Source organism: Gossypium hirsutum, chromosome A11 (genome assembly GCF_007990345.1).
Source record: "Gossypium hirsutum isolate 1008001.06 chromosome A11, Gossypium_hirsutum_v2.1, whole genome shotgun sequence".
Classification (NCBI taxonomy): domain Eukaryota; kingdom Viridiplantae; phylum Streptophyta; class Magnoliopsida; order Malvales; family Malvaceae; genus Gossypium; species Gossypium hirsutum.
In genome coordinates this window covers 25515594-25524451 of record NC_053434.1, presented here as the reverse complement: position 1 = coordinate 25524451, position 8858 = coordinate 25515594, and the positions used below count along the sequence as shown (strand labels likewise).

At 31.1% G+C, this 8858-nt stretch overlaps 1 long non-coding RNA gene across 1 annotated transcript; it reads right to left on the bottom strand.

The window, feature by feature from the left end:
- Positions 1–2941: 2941 nt before the first annotated feature.
- On the bottom strand, positions 2942–7692 carry LOC107896542 (uncharacterized). Its single transcript, XR_005904947.1, has 5 exons — positions 7031–7692; positions 5959–6063; positions 5763–5825; positions 4338–4422; positions 2942–3360 (listed from the first exon to the last, which is right to left on the bottom strand). It is a non-coding gene; the product is annotated as an uncharacterized lncRNA (long non-coding RNA).
- Positions 7693–8858: the final 1166 nt, after the last annotated feature.

Genomic DNA, 8858 nt, shown 5'->3' with positions numbered 1-8858 from the left:
TACGTTAAACAAAGAAACAACAGAGCAAAAGGTGAAAGAGAGGAATTGAAATCAGCCATTGAAAGTAAACATGTTTAGCAGAGAAAAGAAGATAAAATGAAATTGGGAAGAAGAAATATCACTAGGAAAAAGAAAGAAAAAAAAAAGAACAAAATAGGGAAGAAGAAACATCACAAGAAAAAAGAAAGAAAAAAAAAAGAAATATGGAAGAGGAAATGTCACCCTTTAAAAATATTTTTTTATTTTTTATATTATGAGATCATCATGATGTCATTTATATCACGTGTCACAATATTAATCTGCCCCATGTCTTAAATTTAACGGCATTAGACTCAGGTACCAATTTAGTTGACGGAAAAAAAAGTACGGGTATCAATCTAGGACAAAAAAAATTTTAAGTACCAATCTGTGAGAAATGGATAAATTCATGTACTAATTTTATATTTAACCCAAATTTTTTTAAAAAAAACTTGAAACAGTATGAAATAAAAAATATAAATATACTTAGAAAAAGTATTGAACTTGAGACTTAAAATTGAAATCACTACTATTTAACCATCTAACCAAGAAACTAATGTAATAAAAATATTAATTAAAAATTTAAAAAAGGAGAAGCTTAAAACAACATGAAATAAAAAATACAAATATGAGTAAAAGATGAATCAAACTCGTAAGTCAAGGACAAACCTACTAATATTTAACCATCTAACTAAATGAGTTGATATGTTAAAAATGTTAGAAAACGTGTTTTGTAAGATGCGCTTTCAGCAGAGATAATTGAAAGCGAGTCCAGTAGGACGTGTTTTCACATTCTCTCTCCAAAATCGACTTATTTCCCTAAATACCATAGAAACTGGTCTAAATCTTTTTTTTTCTTTTATTTTGGCATTTTCAATAAATTTAGGTTTCAATTTATTTAATATTTTATGTAATCTATCATAATTATTTGAGTGTACTATTAAATTCATTTAGATAAAGTATTAGAATAATAATGATTTAATATAATTAAAATAAATTTACAACTAATTCTTTAAATTACCATGTCAAGAGTATAAAACATAAATACAATACAAGTTTTAACCCATTTTTAATCTAATATTTAATAAACCTAGGCTTATCTATTTATTTAAACTCAAAACTAATAAATTCGTCTTAATGACTCAATCCAATTTTAGATTTTAACAACACGTTTGGTTTACTATAATGGAATAAAACTGTAATGGAACAGAGTTATAATGGAATGTAATCATTAATTTAATTGTTTGGTTGAATGGAATGAAATAAAACTATAATGGTATTCTTGAGTTTGGTTGAATGTAATGATACTGTAATAGCATAAGACAAAAAAGTTGAAATGACCAGAATACCCTTAGTAGAAAGTTGAAATGACTAGAATACCCTTAGTAGAATTTTTTATGTAGATAATTATTATTATTAAATTTTACTAGGATTATTATTAAATAAATTTAATAATAAATAATTTAATCATATTTTAATATAATTATCACCAAATATTATTTAATAAAAATATATAATTTAATAACATTTTTAAAAACCTTGCTTTAATTTACTTAAAAACCCTGTTGTTGCTTTAATTCTTAAAAACCAATGTGTAAATGGACACTAACAAAGCATAATAAATGGTAGTATAATTGAAGCAGACACACAAGGAGCAAGAGCATTTGGGAGAACTACTTTTCAAAGTCTTAGCAGTGGATAAATATTTGAACTATTGAACAACAGTGGCTTAATTTACAAACATCCATGGAAAGTAATGAAAAAAAGGGGTAAGTAGGAATTTTTCTGCATGTTCCCCGGTTTTGTTGTGTTCGAATTTTCCCGGAGTTGAACATCATGTACAACACAAGACGACTTTTGTAGCGAGTATGCAAGGCATAATATTTGCCTAAAGATCTGGTTTTTTGGCGATTTCCTCATCATTCGAGGTAGCATATTCATCTTCACTTAGTTCTTTGTCACTTGACTTCACTTCTTCTACTCCTGCAACATCTCCAGGCTTGGCTTATTTGTCACGGTATTCTGGTACAGGAAAAAAGTCTTAACTTATAAGCGTTCCAGGAATAAGAAAAAAAGTCATCCTTAAAATGCCATTGCAAAAAGAAGACATGAAATGTATGTTGCCAAAATTTGAAAGTGCATCTGCCATAACTTGCTCTAATGTTTCCCTAGCCACAGTTTCTGTAATGTACAGGAAATTGACATCCAAAACAATAGCATGAACTAGAAATACATATATTTTAGAGCCAAAATAGAAAAAATAAACAACTAAAACTAAAACACTATTTCAACAAGATTAAAAAATGAGTAGCAGGTAGTGCAAATGTGTAACACCCTTAACCGGTATCCGTCGCCGGAATAGGGTTACAGAGTATTACCGAAGTTTGCAGAACAATTACAGATAATTCATGTTGATTACTATTCATTTCCAAAATTGGTCATATTGTCCCTTGAATAGACCTTCGAGGCTTAATATAAACATTGGAATCGGGTAGGGACTAAATTGGGAACTCAGAATTTTTCATAAAATTTCTAAAATTTTTCCTAGATACAGGGCACACACACCCGTATGGTCAAGGGACACGCCCGTGCTACATGTCGTGTTTGACCCCGTGTAACTCTTTGACTTGTGCCACATAGCCAACCACACGCTTGTGTGCTAGGCCGTGTGATTAATTTAATTTTCCAAAATTAAGTGCAAGTTTCACACGGCCAAGACACACGCCTGTGTTCTAGGCCGTGTAGCACACAAGGCTGAGACACACGCCTGTGTCTCTGCCCATGTGCTCAATTCTGAGCATTTTGTTTCTCAAATTTAAGATGCAGGGGACACACAGCCAAATCACATGCCCAAATGCTAGGCTGTGTGTCACACACGGTCAAGACACACTCCCGTGTGTCTACCAGTGTGGACAAAATAAAGCCATTTTCCTAGCTTTATTTCTCACCCAAATTTTGCCAATAACCTACACCAAAATTTACAAGTATATACCAACCAATTGAAACATTAAATCCAAGCCAATTCTAACATCTAATATGATATTTTATCATATGCATTCATGAGTATATTCTTACCCTTGTTTAACTATATATATTAAGCATAACTTGATCAACCATACTCAATATACTTAAAATATAGGTATTTGTCATAATATATACCAAAACAAATCATTAGTAGTCATTCCAATTGCTAGTTTACAAACCACATTTATATCTCAACAATGGCCAAGTTACCTATACATGCCATTATGCCAAAATAAGTTTACTATTTATACCAAAACAAGCTAGTGGATAGTGTGATGATGCTCTAACCGATCTTCTACCTTCGTGAGCTTCCGAGCACTATAAAACAGAGAAAAAAAAACCTAGTTAGCATTTAATGCTTAGTATGTTCGTATAACAGGAATTAAAACTTACCAATTTCATTTATTAATGTTAAGCATACAATTAACATATTTTTCATCAATTTGACAAGTTTACCTAAACACATATACTCAATCAAGCAAGTTAGTCATATAATACATTTGTATATCAAATAAGCATAGATGAGCTCATCATATAACCCTTCATCAAATAATTCAAAAGCATTCAAGGCATATTTCTATTTAACTCATCATTTTTTTTCTCAAGTCGAGAATTTTATCCGTTGAATTATTGAAATATCGATGGATACTCGAATAGTACACTCAAGGTGTACAAATCTGTAATTCATCAATTTATAATTAGGGGTACCCAATAAGGAAATTATTCAAGAAGCACACTCTTGAACCACATATCAGGATGCTCAGTTGAGCCATGTAAAAGGACACTTATCTGGGCTACACAGGAAACTCATAAGAGTTTTATTCAGAGAGCTCATAGAGCTTTGAATAGATAACTCCGAAGAGTTAATATCAAGGAGCACCGGATAAGGTAACAGGGAGTTCAAGTGAGTCATGTCAGGAAACTCATAAGAGCTTATATCAGAACGCTCACAAAGAGCTGCGATAGTGCGCAACACATGCTAAATCACTATCGATCAAGATGCTCGCAGGAACTATACATTAGGATGCTCGAGAGAGCTATATCAGGATTACTCGTCCAAGCTAAATCCTGTCTGCAACATATACAGAATCACATTCACATACAGGAAACCATACGTATCCATCCATTTTCATTATTCCAACAGAACTTAACATTTTAAACACATTTCCAATCATGTGATCATTTCATGTAATTATAACATTCATATAAATCACATAAACATATACCACATTCAAATCAAATACAATATTCAACTGAACCATATTAACATGTATAATTAAGTTACACGAACTTACCTCGATAATAGTTCGTATAAAAAAATATACTAATCTGAAACTTTTTCTTTTCCTCGATCTAGCTTCGAATTTGAGTTATCCGGATCTATATAAATGAATTTAATCATCAATTTAATACAATTAATATTTAATTATATTCAATTTACACTCTAGGTAAAATTACCATTTTGGCCCTAAACTTTTCATAAATTTCAATTTCATCTCTAGGCTCGGAAAATGAACTTCATGCAATTTAATCCTTATTCCAAGCCTAACCAAAATTTTAGTATAACCTTAACAGCACAAGTATTTCACAAAATTCAAAATTTTTCTATAACTTTTATAACTTTTCAATTTAGTCCCTAAATCATGTTTTCATCAAAATTCACTTTGTAAAAAATTCAAATTATTAACATATTCATTCATGGAAAATTTTTATACTTTGATAACTTTTCAAATCAATCCCCCAAATAGATAGATTAGACTATTCCGGTTTTAAAAATATAAAAATGACTAAAAAATGGGCTTGAGTACTTACCCAATTAAGCCAAGAAATCTTGTTTTCTCTTTCCTAGGGTTTTCATGGAATGTTTGGGGGAAGAAGATAATATAAAATGATTTTTATTTCATATTAATTATTAATCATCCATTAATTTTTCTCATTTCCAATTTAATCCTTTCCCTTTTCTAAATTTCTATGGATGAATCATCAAAAATATCTACTAACTTTTCTTTAATGGTCTAATTACCATATAAGGACCTCAAGTTTTGAATACCATAACTATTTGATCCTTCTAGCTACTAGAATCCAACATTTGCATTTTATGCAATTTGGTCCTTTCCCTAATTAAACACATAATCGGTAAAATTTTCTTATTAGAATTTTTATATAACATTTCTATCATAATGTGGACCATGCAATAATATTAAAATAAATTTTCTTTCTAGCTCGGATTTGTGGTCTCGAAATCACTGTTCTGATTTCACTGAAAATGGGCTATTACAAAATGGGTCGTGCACATGAGTGGAAAGGAGCAAGATCCCTCAAAATCCAATCCAATTAAAGCTTTAGAAAAACACCTAATCTCAGTTTTTAAATGAAACTGAAAAAAAAGGTTGTCCACGAGAAAGACAAAATATTATAAACTGGCAACTTCATCAAGTAAACACAAACAGTTCAGTTCCACTTCCACTTCCCATATATAAATTTTAAATTTTCTTGGTTTTCCGGGGGGTAAAACTAATTACGTGTCCAAAGTTAAACCGAAAAACTGAACCATACAAAACCATAATTCAGTTTACAACTCATAAGCTCAACGAGATATTGGACTCTCTTACTGTAATCTAAATCTTATTTATGAATATTGTATGAGACTTGAGGAATCAATGTAGCAATGAATGAAGGTCTCTGCTTGCATAAAGAAATTGATAGAGAAAATGCGCTACCTTGGAGGCTCAACCTCACTGAACTTTAAAAACAACCCAGTCTTTGTACAGAAATAAACTTTCCTGCGTCAAGGTCAAAAAAATAAACTCTAAGTAGAGAAACATTATGTTTCTATTGAAGTGAAATTTGACCATGCCCTCAAATTATGTATTATTCTCGGAAACAAAATTCTTAATGGTCAATAAACATACTTACAGTCCATCATATGAAACAGTTCCTGACTCTATCTGAATCACTAAACTCTATTTTGCTTTTTTATTTGTAATTTGATTGAATGCATGCTTCAACTCCATCCAAGCACTGAGTTGCATTTGAAACGGAAAAAAAGATGAAAAATCAGACAATTATAGCAGCAAGGAACCCTTGTGATCACAATCTAAGTAAGTTTCTTGTGCAAGATGCTATATTATTGTGGCCATGAATTCAAAAAGTTAAGAATGGGGTTATGAAAAACTTGCGGCAATTTTGCCTTATTTAGAGAGGAGAGGAGAGTATAGTTTAACTAGCAAGTTAGTGCTCATTGTTCAATTACAACTATAACTTGAATTAAAATAATCATTGGATTGATTTCATTTGGTAGGCTAAGAAGGAGATCACAAGCAGAAATAATCAAAGTGGAATCTTCACCTCCAAATATGTTAGAGCAAACCTTTTGCTTCTTTTTGCTTTACACTCTCCTAACACTTCTCCATCCAAACTTGCTGTAAACAAAAGTGTTTTTCACCGATTTGCAATCGTTAACCCACCCAACTTGTAAAACAAAATTAAATGGAGTAACCAAACATCGAGTAGGGTGTTTGATTCTATTGTGTTTCTTTACTTATATAACAATACTTGATTTTTTGAATTTATAAGTAACCAAATGTTGGACTGTAGAATCTTATATAGTTCATCATCTTTCATCTAATGTAGATTTGAAAGCAATAGTGCTTGTGGTTACCTGATATAGATTTACTTCATCAAAAATAGCAAAAATTGTTTGGTTGACTATCAAAACATAAACTGCACAACATGTTAATATCTGCAAGTCATATGGTGCTATCACCTATTGAACTCCATTCCAAAACCTTTTCTAGATAGACCCATTTTCGCCGATAACCCAAATAGATGTATCCAACATTTTAGTCAAAGATATTCTTCTTCTTAGAAGTTTCTAACGCATTTGTTTGAGAATGATGAAACAACTTCAATAGATTGACCTAGGTCTCCTCCACAATCAAAGTACAGAAAAAAGGGAAACGTAGAGATGGAAAGGAAAGAAAGTTACCAGTAAGATCGAATGAGAAGATGATAGTTCCCATTACAGCTTCTTCATTCTCTCCGGGTAAAGGTGAGGGCAAAAATTGAAAATGGGAAAAAAAATTTACTCCACGAGACTGTACAAGAATTCAGTAGTGAAGGAAGGGAATGACTATTCATCCTTTTCTTGTAATAGAACGTGAATGAATTCAGGCTGTAATAACATTACAGTCAACCAAACTAATGTTTGGTGGTGGGCCCACCAAATTGGGTTGGAATCCATTCATAAACCTTCCAACCAAACATGACCTAAAGATCCATTGATTCCATCTTTCTTTCTTCTACAGCCTTCTCTTCACGTTTCTCTTATGTTATTAATTATGGCCATTTGCAAAGTCAGAAAAAAGCTGCTTGAGCTATTGAAAACCCAAATGAAAAAGATGAAAGTGTTACGAATGGCAGCTCTGCAATTTCTTGGTGAAACAGGGGAGAGAAATGGATGTTGCAGATAAACCCAACAGCTTTGCTTAAAGAAGGCAATAAGGGTTTAGTGGTATATTTCACATCCCAAATCTGAAAGCCACTATATCTATTTTCAGCTTTTCCCTTTGGCTCTAAAGGCACTTTGGAGAAGTGCTTCTGCATCCCAAACAACTTCTGCAATGCAAAAGTGCTTTAGGGACTCAAAAGAAGAAATCCTGAATGCAAGTTTAAAGTTTTTTATGAAGTTGATGTGGTAAATTAATCAAACAACAATTTAGTTAAAGAAATATTTATATTATATTTAAAACACTAAATTAAGTTGTGTCACAAGTTAACAGGGTACTAAATCTAATATATAAATGTTGTACATTTTTCTTAAAAGGTCTAAATTCAAGTTTATTGAACTGGAAAATCTTTGGGTTGAGGCATACCAAGGTGGTGGTGGTAGACAATAGGACTAAGCCACAATAAAATTGGTTGCACAAGCTTTTCTTATCTATCATTATGATTTAAAAAAGTTTATAAAGATTTTTAAAATATTAATTCATCCCTTTTGATATTTTTAAACCTAAAAACAATAAGTAGGTGAGAGGATAAGTTGTTGGATGATGGGGTAATGGATATAGACAAACCTGGTGAGGATCAACCTTATTTTCAAAATAAGCTATATAGGAGGTGAGAATAACGATGGAGGATGATATTTGTTTATTAGAAGATGACGTCAACACTGAATTAGTAGATGGGATTCCTTCCATGAGGTTCTCAAAAAGAGTTCATGCATTGGTGGAAAAGAGCATGGAGTGACCAATTGTGATCAAACTTTTGGGAAGGAAAATTGGTTTTATATGTTGATGAATAAAATGAATATTTTGTGGAAATCAGAGCATTCAATCCAACTAATCAATCTTAAGAATGAGTAGTATTTAGCTAAATTTCAAGGGTGAGGAATATTATGCAATCAACCCTTTTTATAGCAGTCTCATATTTATCTGTCAAAATTTTGGATGCTATAGAGGAGAGGTGGTTGTTATATATCTATAACAATATTCGAGACACCTATAACAACATTTTAGACTTAAATCATATTTGTATTTTTAAATTTTCAAAGTAAAAAACTATAATATATATTAATAATATTAATTAGTGAGATTTATAGTATATCTTTAATAAAATTTACAAATGTAATTTCATTATTAAAGACAATTTTCATTTAATAAAATATGATTAATATATTTTTGTATAAAATTTAAAATTTTAATTAAAATTTATTTTTCTTATTTCACTTAAAAAAATGACCGCACGACAGTGTACGAACACTGAGCAGATAATTAGCACACAATATAGGGATTTAAACACGACTTTAACTGCAAGTG